Consider the following 21,140-nt stretch of genomic DNA (forward strand, 5'->3'; position numbering starts at 1 on the left):
ACCAATATACATGATAGCACCTCATTAAAAAGCATTGCAGTTAATAGAAGGTTTTAAGACTTTAGTTACATTATAAATCATTTGTTGATGGTACCATACTCATTTTAGGAATTGTGGTATGTTCTAAGGTGATTTCACCATGTGAAAAAGCCTTCTGCTGGGATATCATGATTGAGAGAAAAATATTTTCTCATGCTTTTACCACAGAGGTTTGGAAGGTGATCTATAAGCTAAACTGAGAGCTTATTTTCTGTAAATTCACATTATCTTTCTCAGTCATGTGAGAATGAAGTCTGACATTCTCAGTAAAACATGTACATCCAACAAGGGCAGAGACTGTCAGTTGATTCCTTTGTGTTCTACTGCAGCTTTCCAGAGTGTTCCAAAGAACTACTAGAGCGCTAACCGTCCTACTTATGATAAATGTATGGCACACCTGAAGCCATCTTGCTTGGATTAAAGTGGTAACTCTTAAAACATTTAATTTAAAAAGGAACAAAATGAGGGGGTTCATTTTTCCATAAAAAGTATGATTAGTGCTGCAGAAAGAAAAATGAGGGCACATTTTGAGTGACTTCTCAAATCCTCTTCTATTTCATTAAAAAATTCTGACATGCAGACTGAAACATGCACTTTCAATACCAGCAGCAGTTTTCCCTGGTGAGCAGTAGCTTTACTACAGTGATCTAATGAGCAAAAAGAGTGCTAACATTCTGATTTTATGGCAAATGTGTGACACATTTGAATGCCTTCTTGGTGGAATCAAAGTAAAAAACTGAAAGTATTTCCTACTGAGGAGACTGCAGTAAATGAGGAAATTAGGAAACTTCATAACAAATAAGTCTCCCAAGATGGCCACCAGAGACAAAAGAGCCCAAATGTAGCCCAAATATCACCCAGATGTAGCCCAAGTATAGCCCAATGACAGAATGTCCAAGAATGTTCTTAAAAACAACTAGAGCACTTACTGTCTTCATTATGACAAAGGTATGGCACACCTGAAGCCATCTTGATTGGAATAAACTGGTAACACTTAAAACATTTAATTTAAAAAGGAACACAATGAGGGGGTTCATTTTGCCATAGAAATTATGATTAATGCTGAAGAAAGAAAATGAGGGCACATTTTGAGTGACTTCTCAAATCCTCTTCTATTTCATTAAAAAATTCTGACATGCAGACTGAAACATGCACTTTTAATACCAGGAGCAGACTTCCATGGTGAACAGTAGTTTTACTACAGTGATCTAATGAGCAACTAGAGTGCTAACATTCAGAATTTATGGCAAATGTGTGACATATCTGAATACCTTCATGATGGAATCAAAGTAAAAAACTGAAAGCATTTCCGACTGAGGAGACTGCAGTACATGAGGAAATTAGGAAACTTCATAACAAATAAATCTCCCAAGATGGCCACCGGAGACAAAAGAGCCCAAATGTAGCCCAAAATCACCCAGATATAGCCCAAATATAGCCCAATGACAGAAGTGTGCAAAACACTTATTATTTTGTGTTTTTGCAGTGTTATATAGTGCAGACTTGTCAGGTATTGGAGTGCTTTAAATGAGCATTGGTTAGATCACACAAGAACAAATTCATTTTGGTTGTAGACATGGGGAGACTAAGTGATTTGACCAGAATCACAGAATGTCGAGCTGAAGCAGAAACTTCAACCTGGTTCCCCAGTTGCAAAGTCTGCAGTTCTGGAAGTAACACCACATCCTCTCCCCTAAGTGCAACATTTAATCAAGTTGTCAACTAGATAAAAAAACATAAAGATAACAAATAATTTAAAAGTGCTTTGTCGCTATTTGAAAACTCAGAAAATATGTCCTTATTTTAGTCTTTTAGAGCACTAACCATAATTTTGAAGCCAATAAGACCCTCTCATATATGTAATTTCTAAAGGAATGCTCTAGGTATTACAGTTTTGATTACATTAAGATGATGTCAGGCGTTCCACACTTTTGTAATAAATATAGAATGTTAGCAATCTAGTTGTTCATTAGGATACTGTTGAGAGGCAGAGGCCAGGGGCACGGACTCTGAAAATTGAAGGCAGGTAGGAGGGTGCAAAGGCAACAATTTAACCACACTGAGCAGGCAGGAAGGGCCGTGGAAGCACAACAGACTATGGAGGGCAGTGGAAAGGGGGGCAGGGGCAACAAACCAACAATACAGGACTTGCAAGAGAGGCTGTTGGAGGGAAGATCTATTACGGGTCAAGGAAGCTAGGGGCGGTCCCCAGAGCCCCGGGAGCCACCACAGAACTGAGCAGGAGAGTGAGTCAGGGACAAAAGGGGCACCTTAATTTGAGGCGGGGTGCCTAGGAACGCTTGCTCCAAAAATGAAGAAAACAGACATATGAGACATGGAATTGGAGGCAGAATACAATGGCAGTTTAATGAGAAGATGCAACTTCAAAGAAACCACAGAATAGAGACATAAAGTACAAAATACAGAATCCAGATAATCATACAGCTGTCATGATATTCTCTGTATCTCAATTAATGGACTGACAGAGAGAGAGAGAAAACACATCTATAAATGCATCATGAGAAACAAGTTACACCAAGGAAAATGTTACCTAGGGACACTCACATTTACTCTTAGAGCAAGCATTCCTGCAATTACAATACAACATCTTTTAACCCCTTCGGTGCTCATGACGGAACGGTTCCGTCATGAGCCACGGTTGAGCTGTGCTCATGACGGAACCGTTCCGTCATGACCACGCCCGCGCAAGATTCCGTCAGCACAGCGGCGGAATCTGCGCAGCATGGAAGGGGTTAAATGCAAAAGTAAAGAGAACAATGGTTAAACATAACATGACATTTCATATAGGTAAAATAGAATAAGATACTTCAAGCAAAGCAGAGCAAGACATTTTAAGCAAAGGAAGACAAGAGCTCCCAGTTCTTGGGGAAAACCTGCACAGCCTGTTAACCTACATACAGACGGCGAGGTTGTCCGTCGATATCTGTGGGTGCTCCCTTTTTATATCATTTTGTGGGCTCCTTTGCACGCTACATCTACCTACGTATGCTACCCAAAAGCTTCGTCTGCAGATTTTACCAGACATTTCGTCATTTACCCACTTATTGCTGACAATGGACTGGGTGAAAAGGTCAGTCTCTCAGGCCAATCGCTTATCGTAAGTTCCATAGAGCAAGCAGAAAATAATGGGTGTTGTACAGGAATTCAATATATTCATGTATAAAATCTCCTCAGTTCTCCTAACTTGACGCTCTGCGGTTGCCACTTCCTTAAAAGCGGGAAACCTGCCCAGGAAGCAAGTACCAGTCCAGGATGCAGCCTACTGTATGTCGACAGCTTCAGGGGGATGTTGAACTTTGATACCGAGCACGGAGCACTCGGGTAGGGTGGGGGCTACTAGTTTGGAGCAGAAGGCCTCGCAGACCTGCCTTCAGACTGCTATACACTAAAATTGCAGAGCTATGGTCAATTTAACAAAGAGGCCTACATATTGAACAGAAGGGCCTACACAGGGGTTTTATGCTGGCTGAGTGGTAAGGATGTCTCAGGATAATTATATAGCAACACAGGACCCGCTGGTCAATTTAATACGGCCTACAAATGCGGCTGGCAGGGCAAGGGCAAGGGTCTCATACTTCAGGTGTGGACAGAACGGGCCAGGGGCCCCCTGTGATACAAAATCTACCCTCCTTCAAGGCTGTGGCAATGTAATAGACCATTGTGGGCAGAAGGAAGAGGCAATGGTAGTACAACCATACATGCCAACAGACCCGATACAGCCAGGAAACGTCCAATGTTTTTAAGCTCAAATGGGCTTTATTTGATCTGTCTCCTGTCTACAATATCCTCTTTTTCAATGTAACTCAAAGGGGAAAATCAATACCCCAGTTTTTTTTCAAAATCTCCCTCTTACCAAGTTCAAAATGTTCGCAAGTATGGTACATTGGATCATGGAAGGAAATGGGATAGGGACATGGACTTGGATAACAGAGGACAGGAGAGACATGGAGAGGTGCACCAAACTGACCCTGCAGGGCAGGCATCAGGGTTTGCAGCAGCACAATACACTACACAGGGCATGCAGGACGGGAGTGCAGCACAACAATCCATAGAAAGCAAGAGGGAGGGGACAGGACCATGCACATGGACAACAGAGAACAGAGGGGCAAGAGGCAATGGTAGCTAGCTGACCATAATGGACAGACAGGAGAGAAGGCTGCAGCATAACAGACCATAAAGGGCAGGAGGGACGGATCAGGGGCATTACAATGGAACAGACAAGCCAGGAGGGAGGGAGTAGGGGTCTGCACATGTAAACAGAGGGCTGGGGGCAAGGGGGCAGGGCAGGAGCAGCAAGATAGCCATGGAGGTCAGGCAGGATGGGCACTAGAAGCAAGACACAACATGAAGAGCAACAGTGAGACTGTGATGGCATACACACAGACCATGGAGGGAAGGTGGGAGGGGGTCAGGGGCAGCTAACTGACCACACAGGGAAGGTGGGAGGGGCCATGGCAGCACAGAAGACCATGCATAGCAAGTGGGAGGGTTAGTGGCAGCACAATGGCTATGATGGGCAAGAAGGAGGGTGCAGGGGCATGCACAAAGGACGATGGAGGATAGAAGGGAGGGTCAGGACCTGTGCACAGACAAGAAAGTTCAGGGGAAGGGGCCTCACAACAGACCACACGGGGCAGGCAGGAGGATCAGTTGCAGCACAACAGACCAGGGACGGCAGAAGGGTGTGGCAGTACAATGGACCATGTAGGACAGGAGGAAGAGGATAGAGGCATGGCATGTGGACAGGCAGGGTGGAGGTGGCAGGGACAGGTTACAGTCATCTGACAATGCTAGGCAGGTGGGAGGGGAGTGGCAGCTCAACAGAACACTCAGAGTAGATAGGAGTGGCAGGTCCATGGGACATGGTGGGCAAAAAGGATGGAGCAGGGGCATGCACAAAGACATCGGAGGGCAGGGGGAAGGAGAATAGGGGCAGCAAGCTAAGCACAGAGTTTAAGCAGGAGGTCAATGATGGGGCATAGAATTGGGCAATGGAGGGCAGGAGGAGTGGACTGGTACATCATACTAAATTGAGGGCAGTGGCAGCACATCAGACCATGCATGGCAGGAGGGAGGAGGCTAGTCCATGGATTCACACAACAGAGGATAGGGAGGAGGGGGATGGGGCAGCAAGCTAACTGTTCAGAGAAGGCAGGTATTAGAAACTTTATTGTTTTTAAAACATTTTGTCTGTGCAAACTACTTAAAATATGAACAAGTATGCAGCATAATCTCACTTTTATTCAGGAAGAAGAAGACGTTAGTGACTGTGACTCCGGGCTCACTTGGCAAAAACACCCCCTGACCCTCCACCCCCTATCGCAAAATGTAATGCCCGTGAAAAGGGTAGGTGAACACAGTGTTATATAGAACATAGTCCTGAGAGCACGATTGAAAATGAAAACTAGATATAGTGTATGGTATAAACTATGCACCAAAAAGTGTGATATAAGATGAACCAGGCGTGAAATATAATATGCAATACATTGTGCGCAATGACAGATTCATTGGAGAGCGCGAGATAGCACAGGCACTAGCGCGTGCTATGCGATATGCGCCTTGGAGTGTAATATGCACAGGGCAGTGTTGTGTAACCTAACTAGTCTCTAAAGTTGTAATATAAAATATGTGCTGGGGAGTGTAACGTTGCATATTCACTGTGACAAAGATATGGATCCCAGATTGTAATATGTATGGCATAGCACTGTGCGTTATAACATAGGCATCGAGGAAGGCACGTTAGATGGGGCAATATAACCCGTGCGAAGACAAGTGTGGCATGACATTTTCACGGGGTGGTGTTACAGTGCACATGGGCTAGAGAGTGTCATAGCATATGCACTAGCTAGTGGAATACAATACAGAGGTGTGTGGCACTCGGCAGGCAATGGTGGGTGTAACACAGCATTGGGCTCTGTCAGGAGCGCGCTGTGACTCGCAAGTGATGTTCGTCCCCTTTCCAGAGAGTAAAATAAAAAGTATTACACATCCGGCAGTGGATGTGTGTTTTATTAACTGTGAGGGGGGTTTCTTGCATAGTTTTGGTCGAATTTTTGTCGAATCCCCTTTGAATGGCTTGGTGTGCATGTGTATTAAATGTGCCCGTCAATAGCTACCGATGTTTGTATAAATAAACGACAAGGGTGTCTACCGGGATTAGGCACGGTAGAGCATCAGACATGTCAGAGCTTCACTAGTGGTGTAAATACATTCCACGTGGATTAATTGCATGCATAGTCGCCTTTTAATGAATATCACGCAAATCGTCATGGTGATAGGTACGTACGGTTTGTCCAGCATGTCCTAGGTGTGTCTATAAATATATATTTTTTAAAAATAATAAAAAACAGTGGCCGGCCCTGGGGATTGGGGTCAAAAAAATATAATTAGGAGACAGGCCCTGGGGGATGGGGTCATCAGGGCCAATAAATTAGAATAAGAAGGGGAACCACACAGCCCCCCTTCTTAAAAAAATAAAATAAATAAAAGACTGGCATCGTGCCGGAGGCCATGCCCCCTCCATGCAGCACTCTGCAAACGCGCCCCCAACAGGCATCTCCAGTATGCGCCAGGGAGCTGCGCTGCAGACAGGTGTTCTGAGGCCAAGCCCCTTTTTACACCTCTCTGCAACGCAGCTCTGTGGCGCTTACTGGAGGTACCTAGTGGTCTAGTGTGACCCTAGGGACCCTTAGGATTCAAGGGGACTTAATCTCTCAACTTAGAACAGCCACAGGGCGCGTTTACACAGTGGTGAAGGGAGGGGACGGGGCCTGAGGTGACGTGTGCAAACACGCACCATGGCACGTTTTAAATTGGGGATATAATTTCCCTTCAATACTGAGGGCCCCTGGGGGCTAACTAGCCCACCAAGTGCTTCCAGTAAGCGCCACTGAGCTGCATTGCAGAGAGGTGGTCCAGGCCGTGCCACTTTTTACACCTCTCTGCAACGCAGCTCTGTGGCACTTACTGGAGGTACCTAGTGGGCTAGTTGGACCCTAGGGACCCTCAGGACTCAAATGAACTTAATCTCCCAACTAAAAACGGACACAGGGCGTGTTTACACAATGGTGAAAGGAGGGGACGGGGCCTGAGTTAACGTGTGCAAAAACGCCCTGTGGCCTGTTTTAAGAGGTAGTTTTAATCCCCATGCCCTATTATATACTAGGGGCTTATAGAGGAGGTAAGGCTAATCACAGGGGGACCCCAACGCATAATGTTCCCTAGTGTATGTAGGTGTTTTCACTGTATTCTAAGTGTCTTTTAACATAGCACTGGCTCTAGGACTGGTTAGTCAGACTCAGTTACCACCAGTATCCGTCTGAAAAAGTTGAGGGTACAGGATGATTTTGCAACAAGGCTTCTCTCTGCTCTTCTTTTTGTTCTTTCTGCACGTTATCCTTCTTCCTGCACTTATCTTCGTATTTGAGGACTTCTGTTGCTTCTTTCTGCACTTCTTTTGTTTCTTTCTGTGCATTTTTTCTTCTTTCTTCACATGTCCTATCTCTGTAGGCATAGTTAGAAATTAGCATTTAAAAAACCTTTGAAATTAACAGAAAAAACCATAGGTTTCAGGCACGTTATAGTTAGGAATTAGCATTTAAAAAACCTCAGAAATTCACTGAAAAAACCATAGGTTTCAGGGGTGTTATAGTTAGCTGGACTTTTCACTTGTACAAAACCATTGAAATTCCCCCGTTATAGTTAGTTCAGCTAACTATAACTCGCGCGCCCGCAATGCACTGCTGATGACGTCACATATTACATCACTCATGACATGGTCAGTGACATCACTCATGACATCACTGATGACATCTCAAATGACATCACTGATGACATCACTGATGACATCATCCTTGTGATAGAGTGGCAGACCTCCTCTCACCCTAATATAACCTTTGATACACACATTCAAAAATAGAGACTAAAATTTTCAAAACAATGGACATACCAATACCAGTTACAACAACCTCTTCAGTAATTCTAAGATCCACATACACATCCACTCATTCACCAACAGTCCAATACAGTCACTCATACATGTACTCACTCATCATATGTACTCATACACCTATACATTCTGTTACACAATGCCACTCATCCATAGAGTTACTCACACACATAGTCACTCATGCTAATAAAGAATCAAACATACATTTACTTGCATATACAGTTATACACACACCACCACACTTACTTCTACGGAAACTTACACATACTTAGTCTTTTAAACAATCACTTATAGAAACACATACTTATTCATACAGGAACTCTTTCAATCTCTCACTCTCACATATACTCACATATATACACCAATAGTCACATATACTAGTTTAAAACATATGTAGTTACTCATAAAGACACTATTGAGACAGTCATTCACTCACTAACACACCCATACACACACTCATCCACCCATACAGTCCTGCACACATACTGTGTTCAACACATACAAACAGTGAGTCACTCATTCATGCACCTATGCACTACGTAATACCCCCACTGAACCATGCAGACACTCAGACTGATACTCAAAAAACCAACTAATAACCTATATAGACACCCATGTAGCTACTCACCAACCCATGCAGCCACTTATACACAAAGTGAGAGACTGATACCGATATTTACATATTTAAACATTACTCACTAAGCCATGTATTCACTATGATACACTTAATCAGTCAGTTACACAATCAATTTTTCAAAAACAAATCATCCATTTAGACACTTATATACCCATTTATTCTTCCATCGACCTTGAGATATACATATATAAAACATATTTAATTTTCAGAATAACACACATTCACTGGATGATGTCATCAGTGATGTCATCAGTGATGTCATTTGAGATGTCATCAGTGATGTCATGAGTGATGTCACTGACCATGTCATGAGTGATGTAATATGTGACGTCATCAGCAGTGCATTGCGGGCGCGCGAGTTATAGTTAGCTGAACTAACTATAACGGGGGAATTTCAATGGTTTTGTACAAGTGAAAAGTCCAGCTAACTATAACACCCCTGAAACCTATGGTTTTTTCAGTGAATATATATATTTCTTAACCACTCGTAAGCACACTTCCTGGGGGGAAATCACGAGCGCAGACCTCTTATCGTGCCAACAGTTTTATTTATTTACAATCCCCATAACGGATGTCAGGACGCGTTTCGGCCGTCACAGCAGCCTTGGTCACCTGACCACACATCCGTGCAGACCCGGTATTTAAAGTGCAAATGCAACACATTTTTTTACTTTTCTGTCATAGACATAGAAAACCTGTATACACGAAGAAATACTATATAGGCACAATGCGATTGAAATGGAAATTCAGTTTTCACAATTTCATAAATTGTATTGCATTGCGCCTGACAATAATAAAAGCCTGAATGCATATATTAATATCAGTAAAAATACTTCAATTGTGTCTCTTTGTGTCACGTCATAATATGTCACATTAATATCCATATAAAGTGCTCACCGTGCTAAAGAAAAAAGCCCTAAATGAGGGACAACTTAAAAAGAAAAAAGGATAACCACAGTAGTCCGTCAGATAACAAGTATGTTAAAGTGCATAAATGCCCCACTGATGGAAGGACATAAAGTGGCTAGTGCTAATCTAAATAGAGTGAGGCGAACAAACCTATAAAATCAGATAAGGTGCTTAATGCAACAGTACTTGATAATCTAGTTTAACTAATGCTACTAGTGCTTGTCAAACTCTATGTACAGTTTCAGATAAAGTGCATGATGTAACAATACTAAATACCATAAAGTGACCAGTGTAACTAGTGCAAAACACATCTCGGCAATCAACTAATGGAGACCACCGATCTAAAAATACAATTCAATCCTATTATGTAAAAATACAGAATGGACGGAGAAAATATCCCATACGCAATTCATTTTTAGCAATCAAATTCATCTGAGTCACGAAAGGCAAACAGAATATACAGACATTATATATGAGGGATAAAAACCAGTGACATGATTAAAATGATAAATAAAAGGAGATGGGAATATAAGATTATTAATACTACCCTACAATGTCCTAAAACCAATCATTAAAATATGCACATAGGACCCCAATATGTATTCCACCTATATTTGTTGTGTGATGGAACTAAGGAATGGATGTGTATGCCTGTATAAAATTCAAAGAAAGGTGTAAAGATCCTCCGTGGCATTGAGGCCACCTGGCCATTTCGAATCGAACTCTAAAATGTATTGAGTTTCCAAACGACGCAGTGTGGCCTCCCTATTGCCACCTCGTTTTCTCAGTGGTACAGATTCGATGGCAAAATATTTCAGGCATTTAGGGTTGCTGTTGTGTACCTTTTCAAAGTGCCTAGCCACGGGGTAATTTTGATCCTTGTTATTAATGGCTCTAATATGTTGCAAAATGCGTTTGTGTACCGCCAGCTTTGTGCTGCCAATATATTCTAAAGTGCAGTCACATTCCAGGACATAGACACAATAGTCCGTTTTGCACGTAAGGTGTTGTTTGATTTCCCGTTGTGTATTGGGGAATTTCGTGCAGTAAGTTTTGGTATTTGTACCAAATTGGCAGGCCTTGCATATAGAGCATTTGTAAAAACCATTTCTAATAGACAGCCACATTTGTTTGTTGGAGGTATCTTGGCTGTTGACAGTTAACATGTTACCCATACTTTTTGCTTTACGGAAGGTGATAGAGGGATTGAGTGGCATAAGTCCCCCTATCACTGGGTCTTCACGTATAAAATGCCAATGTTTCCTCATGATATTCCTTAATTCCTTTTCCTGTTTGGAATATGTTAAAATAAGGCGTACTGGTTCATTATCAGTATTTGAAACCTAATTTTTATCTTTTTTTCTGTATTCCAAAATTTCCTCTCTTGGTTTTAGCCGGGATCTTTTCATGGCCGCTTCCACTACTTCCAAACTATACCCTCTATCTAAAAACCTAGTCATGCATTCTTTTTGTTTAATTTCCATATCCAGAGGGTCACTACATATACGTCGGATACGGAGCATCTCCCCATACGGGATGCTTTTAATAAGATGTGGGGGATGCGCACTGGTTGCATGAAGGAGTGTGTTGCCTGCCGTAGGTTTTCTAAAAAGGGTAGTAGTTAAAATGTTATTATTAACTAAAACCTGTACATCTAAAAATGTCACTGTCTCATTACTAACATTTGATGTAAAAGAAAGATTAAAATTATTACAATTGATTTCCTCTACAAATTTGAGTACACTTTCCTTAGATCCCTGCCATATGATAAAAAGATCATCAATATAACGAAACCATCGCATCACATTTTGAGTAAAAATCTGCTGATATTGTCGCCTGATCACCAGCTCCTCCCACCAGCCCATAAATAAACAAGCATAGCTGGGGGAGAAGCTGGCGCCCATAGCTACTCCTCGTAGTTGCTGGAAAAAACAACCATTAAATAAAAAAAAGTTATTTTCCAAACAGAAGGAAAGCATGTTCAGTAACATTTTAGTATGATCAGCAAATTCAATTGTCCTGGTACTCAAATAAAACTCTGCCGCTCTCAGGCCATCTTGATGTTTGATGCTGGTGTATAATGAACATACATCTAGGGTGACTAATAGATAATCCTCTTTCCATTTAAAATTATCAATCTTTTTAAGGAAGTCACCAGTATCTTGGATGTATGAATCCAGTTTTTTCATATGGTCTTGCAGGAAATAGTCAATGTATTTTGAAAGGTTCTCAAAGGGGCCATCACAGGCAGATATGATAGGTCTGCCCGGAGGTGAGGTCAGACTTTTATGGACCTTGGGGATGAAGTACATGTAAGGCGTTGATGGATATTCTTTTTTGATGAATTTGAATTCTTCCCAGCTAAGGAGACCCAAACCTTTCCACGCCAATAAGTTTTTAAATAGAGTCTCCTGCGCATTTTTATATTTGAAAGGGGTACTTTTGCTATAACATCCTACTTCATCCAATTGTCTGTACGCCTCTTTGAGATAGTCCGCTGTGGGCCAAAGTACAATATTTCCCCCTTTATCGGAGTTGCGGATTATTAAATCAGCCTTCTGTAGCTTGGAAATCAATTGTTTAAATCTCCTTTCTTGATTGCAATATTTCTTTTTTCTTACTGAATTGCTCATGTACATAAGTTTTTTTAGTTGAACTGTCACATGGTCATTAAAGGTGTCCAGCCCGTCATGGGACGAAAGAGGGATAAATTTGGATTTGGGTTTGAAGGGAGTATCAGGCTTCTTTTGATTGAGAGGTGGCATTGATTCACCTGCCTCTACATGGTCGCCTGTTGCCAGTTGATATAAATCATTGTATAAGGCTGCATCAGAGACTTGGAGGTTGCTGGGACTGTTACTGTTGCTAGACCTTTTGTCAATATCCAGGGCCGGCTTCTGTAGATATAATTTTTTGAGTTTTAGTTTCCTAATAAATAGGTACACGTCTGCCCTGGTACGAGTATAATGGAAACTCGTTTCCGGGCAGTAGCTCAAGCCCAAACTCAATAGTTGGTTTTCTGCTTTCGTGAGGTCTATTTGTCCCAGGTTGATGATAGTTTTGATTTTATCAGCCTGAAGAACAACATTCTCTGTCTCTAATACCTTCGGGAGCGTCCGCGACCGCGTCCTCTCTTCCTTGGTTCGCCGTTGCTTGTTTGCCCGACGTCTCGCCCGTCTTCTTTGGCATTTTGTGGTGCCTTCATGTCTTGTGGTCTTGGTCTCAATGTCTCCCTTCTTCCCTGTTTTAAAACATCCAACTCTTCCCCCACCGTCAGTTTAATTCCTGATGTATTACGTGTCCCTTCATTTTCAGATTCACTTTCCAGTGCAGAACTGGAAAGTGAGGAAAGTTCCACTTGTTCCATTTGAGGTCCCTTATTCCCATATCTTTTTTTGGCTGTAGCTGCTCTCAGGGAATCATAGCGTCGCGAGAAGGTGAAGATTTGACCATTTGCGTAATCATCGCGGTCCCTTTTAAACTTCCATATCTTCCGTTCCTTTATTTTCTCCTCCTCTTTTTCCAGCCGCTTGTTCATCTCTTCCCTTAATTTTGCTTGCTGCTGGGGATCATGTTTTTGTTGTTCAATGTATGCTTCATGCGCGTCTATTTTTATTTGCAAGGCTGCCCCATCAATTTCAGCATATTTTACTAAAATCTGGACTAGACGCCTGGAAGAGTCCAGATTGCATTCTCCCCATTCTGCCATCATAAGGGGATTGGGTGTCTCATAACTGGGGGCCAGCATAATGCGAAGCCCCCTTGGAATTCTTCCAACGTCTAAATATCTTTTAAGTGATCGGGCTTCCCACCACTTGGCAGTTTCTTGTTTTTTCATTTTCTCCAGAATTTTGAATTGTTCTCTTAAGCCAGTAGGCTCTTTGTTAGTCTCATTTGATGCCTTTGTTTGTATAGTCGCCTCATTCTCTAAAGCATCAGAGAATATTTCATTAGCGGCATTATATATATATATATATATATATATATATATATATATATATATATATATAATAGTTAGGACCGAGTTCCCATAGGAAATCTGAAAATTCTATTTTAAATAACTTTGGCGCCGGTTGACTTATCTTCGTGAAATTTTCAAACCTAATGGGGCGCTACGCTCAGCTCCTACAAAGTCTCGGGTTGATTCGTCAAGCGGGGGCTGAGAAAAAAGGGGGTCCCAAAACGCGTTTTCCCCATGCATTTTCCCATAGGACCTTTAGTTTAAGGTACAGCCCGAACGGCTGAACAGAATTACTTGAAATTTGGCAAAAAGGTAGTCCTGAGGTCAGGCATGTGCCATTTGCATAAATGGTGTCAATCTGTTCAGTAGTTCCTGAGAAAATTGCAGTTAAAAGTACATAAATATCTATATGCGTGCACCGTGCACGCACGGTGCTCTCACGGGGCGTGCACCAAATGTTCGCGAGCGTAATTCTGATTGGTGGTTAGATGTCAGTCAACATTCCAATCGGTCGAAATCAGGAAGTGTCGGACGCCATTTTGTGTGTGACAGTGAAAAAGAAAGGTGGAGAACGTGAAAAGGGGGCAGGGTAGAGATTTCCTGACCCCCTAACCTTTGTCAGGGGTTCCCTGAAGGACCCCAAAGGGTGAATTTTTTATTTTTTTTCTTCAAAAAATCTCGGGGTGCGCGCACGGTGCGCACACCCCCCCAGCCGCCATTTTGAGTTTTAGAGGCAGAAGAGAGCTAAAAACACAAGTGGAGAACGTGAAAAGGTGGTAGGGCAGAGAGTCCCTGACCCCCTAGACCTTCTCAGGGGGTCCCTAAAGGACCTCGTAAATCAAAAAACACCATTTTCCTTAATAAAAAAAATTGCCGGTGCACGCATGGTGCGCGCACGGTGCGCGCACGGTGCGCGCACCATGAAAAACCCTTAAAAAAAAAAACATTTTAAACTGTTTATAAGTTTATAGAAGATATTAACTATGCTGTTCAACTTTATCCAAATTAAAAAAAAAGAGCTGAGCCATTCCATATTACAGGATACAGTCAATCTATAACTATATACATAGGTAGTTTATTGTAAAATAAATATATAAAAAATATAATAATACATACATAAATTAGCATTTAAAAAACCTTACAAATTCACAAAAAAAACATAGGTTTCACACACGTTATAGTTAGGAATTAGCATTTAAAAAACCTTGCAAATTCACTGTAAAAACCATAGGTTTCACACACGTTATAGTTAGGAATTAGCATTTTAAAAACCTTGCAAATTCACTGAAAAAAACATAGGTTTCCCACACGTTATAGTTAGGAATTAGCATTTAAAAAACCTTGCAAATTCACTTAAAAAACCATAGGTTTCACACACGTTATAGTTAGGAATTAGCATTTAAAAAACCTTGTAAATTCACTGTAAAAACCATAGGTTTCACACACGTTATAGTTAGGAATTAGCATTTTAAAAACCTTGCAAATTCACTGAAAAAAACATAGGTTTCCCACACGTTATAGTTAGGAATTAGCATTTAAAAAACCTTGCAAATTCATTGAAAAAACATAGGTTTCACACATGTTATAGTTAGCTGGACATTTCACTCGTATAAATCCATTGAAATTCCCCCGTTATAGTTAGTTCAGCTAACTATAACTCGCGCGACCGCGATCCACTGCTGATGACGTCACATATTACATCACTCATGACATGGTCAGTGACATCACTCATGACATCACTCATGACATCTCAAATGACATCACTGATTACATCATCCTTGTGTAAGAGTGGCAGACCTCCTCTTATCCTAATATAAACTTTGATACACACATTGAAAAATACAAACTAAAGTTTTGAAAACTATAGAGATACCAATACCAGTTAGAACAACCTATTCAGTAATTCCAAAATCTACATACGCATCCACTCATTCATCAACACTTCTATATAGTCACTCATACATGTACTCAGTCATCATATGTACTCATACACCTATCCATCCTGTTACACACCTACACTCATACATAGAGTTACTCACACACATACTCACACATGCAAATAAACATCCATTTACTTGCATATACAGCTATACACACACCACTACACTTACTTCTACAGAAACGTACGCATACTTACTCTCTTAAACAATCACTTATAGAAACACATACTTATTTATACAGGAACTCTTCCAATCTCTCACTTTCATATATCCTCACTTATATACATCAATACTCACATATACTAGTTTAAAACATATGGACTTACTCATAAAGACACTATTGAGACAATCATTCACTCTCTTACTCACCCATACACACACTCATCCACCCATACTGTCCTGCTCACATACTGTCTTCAAAACACATACATACAGTGAGTCACTCATTCATGCATCTATATGCTAAGTAACATCCCCCACTGAACCATACAGACACTCATACTGATACTCTAAAAACGAACTAATAACCCATATACACACTCATGTAGCTACTCACCAACCCATGCACCCACTTATACACAAAGTGAGACACTGATACAGATATTTAAAGATTTAAACATTACTCACTAATACTTGTATTCACTAAGATACTGTTAATAAGTCAGTTATACAATTAATTTTACAAAAAAAACATCCATTTAGACACTTATTTACCCATTTATTCTTCCATTAACCTTTAGATATACATATATAAAAAATATTTATTTTTCAGAAAGACACATATTCACTGGATGATGTCATCAAAGATGTCATCAGTGATGTCATTTGAGATGTCATCAGTGATGTCATGAGTGATGTCACTGACCATGTCATGAGTGATGTAATATGTGACGTCATCAGCAGTGGATTGCGGTCGCGCGAGTTATAGTTAGCTGAACTAACTATAACGGGGGAATTTCAATTTTTTTGTACGAGTGAAATGTCCAGCTAACTATAACATGTGTGAAACCTATGTTTTTTTCAGTGAATATGTATATATATATACATATATATATATATATATATATATATATTTATATATATGCCAAGGAGTATTGAAGAATGAGTGGGTGTTTAAGTGTCTGAATAGATGATTTAGTAGGTGCGTGACTGACTGAATAAGTGAGTGATTAAGTGTGTCTTACTGAATGCATGAGTTAGTGACTAAACTGTGTGAATGTCTGTATCAGTCTGTCAGTTGGTGTGTAAGCGGCTACATGGGTTGGTGAGTTGCTACATGAGTGTATATATAGGTTATTGATTTGTTGTCTGAGTATCTGTATGGGTGCCTGAGTGTCTGTGTGGGTGGGTGGGGGGGGTGACTGTGCATAGATGTGTGAGTGGGTGATTCACTGGGTGTATGGGTTCAAGAGTGTATCTGTGAAGGGCTGTATAGGTGGGTGAGTGTGTGTATGGGTGTGTGGGGTAAGTGAATGGATGTCTCAGTGGTACATCTGTAAGTAAGTACATATGTGAAAGGCAGAATATGTGAGTGTTGGAGTATATAAATGACTATATGTGAGCGTGAGTGATTGTGAGAGTGGCTGTATGGATGAGTGTGTGCTTGTATCAGTGATTGTATAAGAGAGTAAGTATGTGTTAGTATCTGTGTGAATACGTTAAGTGGTGGGTGTATAACTGTATGGGTGAGTAAATGGGGTGTGATTGTTTGTATTACTGACTAGGTGTGTGAGTAACTCTATGGATGAGTGGCAGTGTGTGAGTGTCTGTATGGGTGTATGAGTGCATATGATAGCGCTGTACTAATGAGTGACTGCATGTATGAGTGACTGTATGGTTGAATGAGTGGATGTGTGTGTAGGCCTAGGAATCAGTGATTGGGTATGTAGTAACTGGTAATGGTGTGTCTATGGATTCAAAAATAGTAGTCTGTATTTTAGAGTGGGTGTATCAAATGTTATATTAGGATGTGAGGCGGTGCATCAGATTATCACGTGGCTGATGTCATCAGTGATGTCATTTGAGATGTCATCAATGATGTCACTGGCCATGTCATGAATGATGTAATATGTGATGTCTTTAGCAGTGCATTGTGGGTGCGCAAATTATATTTAGCTAAACTAACTATAACGGGGGAATTTCTCTGGTTTTGTATGAGTGAAATGTCTAACTAACTATAACATCACTGAAACCTGTGTTTTTTTAGTGAATTTCTAAGGTTTTTAAATGCTAATTTCTAGCTATAACATCCCTCAAACCTATAGTTTTTTCAGAGAATTGCTATGGTTTTTCAAATGCTAATTCCTAACTATAACGTCCCTGAAACCTATGGTTTTTTCAGTGAATTTCAAAGGTTTTTTAAATGCTAATTTCTATCTATGCCTACAGAGGTAGGACATGTGCATAAAGAGGAGGAAACGCGCAGAAAGAAGCAAGAGATATGTAGAAAGAATCAACAGAGGAGAAGAAAGAGGCCTTGTTGCAAAGTCATCCTATGCCCCCAACTTTTTTGCTGACTGGTACTGGTGGTAACTGACTCTGCCTAACCAGGGCCGAAGCCAGTGCTATGCTGAAAGACACTTAGAATACAGTAAAAACACCTACATTCACTAGGGTACACTATGGGTTGGGGTACCCCTGTTATTGGCATGACCTCCCTGTAAGGCCCTGGTACATAATAGGGCAGGGGGTTAAAACTACCTAGGTATGGAAAGAGGGAAGAGGGGTGCAGAAAGATGCAAGAGTGGTGCACAAAGAAGCAAGTGAGGTGCAGAAAGAGGCAACAGAGGTGCAAAAAGAAGCAAGAGAAGTGCAGAAAGAGGCAATTAAAGTGCACAGAGAGGCAAAAAGTATACAGAAAGAGGCAAGATGGGTGCAGAAAGAAGCAAGAGAAGTGCAGAAAGAAACAACAGAGGTGCAGATGAAGGCAAGAGAGGTACACAAAGAAGCAAGAGGGGCACAGAAAGAGGCAGGAGGGGTGCAGAAAGAAGGAAGAAAAGTGCAGAAAGAAGCAACAGAAGTACAGAAAGAGGCAAGTGAGGTGCAGAAACAGGCAGGAAATGTGCAGAAACAAGTAAGACCACTGAAGAAAGAACCAACAGAGATGCAAAAAGAGACACGAAGGGTGCAGAAAGAAGGAAGAGAAGTGCAGAAAGAAGCAACAGAGGTGCTGAAAGAGACGCGAAGGGTGCACAAATAGGCAAAAAAAAGTGCAGAAAAAAAACAGAGGTACAGAAAGAGGCAAGAGAGGTATAGAAACAGGCAGGAAAGGTGCAGAAAGAAGCAAGAGCAGTGCAGAAAGAACCAACAGAGGTGCAAAAAGAGTCAAGAGGGGTGCAGAAAGAAGCAAGAGAAGGTCAGAAAGAGGCAAGAGAATTGTTAAAAAAAACAACAGAGGTGTAAAAAGAAGCAAGAGAAGTGCAGAAAGAGGCAAGTGAGGTACAGAAAGAAGCAAGAGCAGTGCAGAAAGAGCCAACAGAAGTGCAAGATGGGTACAGGAAGAAGAAGTAGAGAGGTGCAATAAGAGGCAAGAGGGATACAGAAAGGGGCAGGAGGGGTGCAGAAAGAAGGAAGAGAAGTGCAAAAAGAAGCAACATAGGTGCTGAAAGAGGTGCAAAGGGTGCAGAAAGACCAAGCGAAGTGCAGAAAGAAGCAATAGAGGTACAGAAAGAGGCAATAGAGGTGCAGAAACAGGCAGGAAAGGTGCAGAAAGACCCAACAGAGGTAAACAAAGAGGCAAGATGGGTACACAAAGAGGTAGGAGAGGTGCACAAAGAGGCAAGAGGGATACAGAAAGAGCCGGGAGGGGTACAGAAAGAAGGAAGAGAAGTGCAAAAAGAAGCAACAGAGGTGCTGAAAGAGGCGCAAAGGGTACAGAAAGAGCAAGAGAAGAAGTGCAGAAAGAAGCAAAAGGGGTATGGAAAGAGGCAAGAGAGGTGCAGAAAGAGAAACGAGGGGTACAGAAAGAGGCAAAAGGGGTGCAGAAAGATGCAAGTGAGGTGCAGAAAGAAGCAACAGAGGAGTAGAAAGGTGCAAGAGAGGTGCAGACAAAAGCAAGAGAAGTGCAGAAAGAGGCAAGTGAGGTGCAGAAAGAGGCAAGAGAGGTACAGAAAATAGCAAGAGAACAGCAGAAACAGGCAAGAGGGATGCAAAAAAGGGAAGGAGGGTGCAGAGGGAAGCAGGAGAGATGCAGAAAGAAGCAAGAGAAGTGCAGAAAAAAACAAGAGAGGTGCAGAAAGAGTGAAGGCAAGTGCAGAAAGAGACAACAGGGGTGCAGAAAGAGACAACAGGGGTGAAGAAAGAAGTAAGAGAGGTGCAGAAAGAGGCATTAGAAGTGCAGAAAGAAGCAACAGTGGTGCAGAAAGAACCAACAGAGGTGCAAAAAGAGGCAAGAGGGGTGCAGAAGGAAGCGATAGAGGTGCTGAAAGAGGCAAGAGGGGTGCAGAAAGATGCAAGAGAAGTATAGAAGGAAGCAACAGAGGTGCAGAAACAGGCAAGAGAGGTGCAGAAACAGGCAGGAAAGGTGCAAAAAGAGGGAACGGGTGCAGAAAGAGGCAAGAGGGATACAGAACTTTGCAAAAGAGGGGCTGATAGAAGCAAGAGCAGAGCAGAAAGAACCAACAGAGGTGCAGAATGAGGCAAGAAGGGTGCAAAGAGAGGTAGAAGAGGTGCAGAAAGAGGCCAGAAGGGTACAAAAAGCAGGAGAAGTAGAGAAAGAAGCAACAGAGTTGCAGAAAGATGCAAAAGAGGTGCAGAAAGAGGCAAGAGAGATGCAGAAAGAAGCAAGTGAGGAGCAGAAAAAGGCAAGAGAGGTGTAGAAAGAAGCAAGAGAAGTGCAGAGAGAGGCAAGAGAAGTGCAGAGAGAGGCAAGAGAAGTGCAGAAAGAGGCAAGAGAGGTGCAAAAGGAAGAGAGTGAGGTGCAGAAAGAGGCAGGTGAGGTGCAGAAAGAGGCAAGAGAGGTACAGAAAGAGGCAAGAGAACTACAGAAACAGGCAAGAGAAATGCACAAAGAGGCAAGAGAGGAGCAGAAAGAGTCAAGAGTGGTATAGAAAGAAGCAGCACAAGTGTAGAAAGAGGAAGTTGAGGTGCAGAAAGAGGCAAGAGAAGTGCAGAAAGAGGCAAGAGAGGTGCAGAAGGAAGAGAGTGAGGTACAGAAAGATTGCGGTGAGGAGCAGCAAGAGGCAAGAGAGGTACAGAAAGAGGCAAGAGAACTGCAGAAACAGGCAGGAGAAATGCACAAAGACGCAAGAGAGGAGCAGAAAGAGGCAAGAGTGGTGCAGAAAGAAGCAGCAGAAGTACAGAAAGAGGCAAGTGAGGTACAGAAAGAGACAAGAGGCAAGAGAGATGTGCAGAAAGAGGCAAGAGAGGTGCAGAAAGAGGCAAGAAATCTGTAGAAAAAATCAACAGAGGTGCAGAAAAGGGGAAGAGAAGTGCAGAAAGAAGCAAGAGAAATGCAGAAAGAGGCAAGAGAGGCACAGAAAGAGCAGAGGTTGAACAACCACATTTTACAATAAGTAGCACGTGACAATTCTAGCTTTGCAAAGGGCCTTCCACCACGCTGTAACACTGGTGACACTGCATTTTTGGGAATATTTGAGCCGTTTGAGCTAGAAAGAAGGCTTTTTTGTTTAAGTCTGCAGTTCAGGCAGCAGATGATGGAATATTTGGCAAATGCAGAAAATGTTT

The sequence above is a fragment of the Triturus cristatus genome, chromosome 7 (assembly GCF_964204655.1).
Source record: "Triturus cristatus chromosome 7, aTriCri1.1, whole genome shotgun sequence".
NCBI classification, from domain to species: Eukaryota; Metazoa; Chordata; class Amphibia; order Caudata; family Salamandridae; genus Triturus; species Triturus cristatus.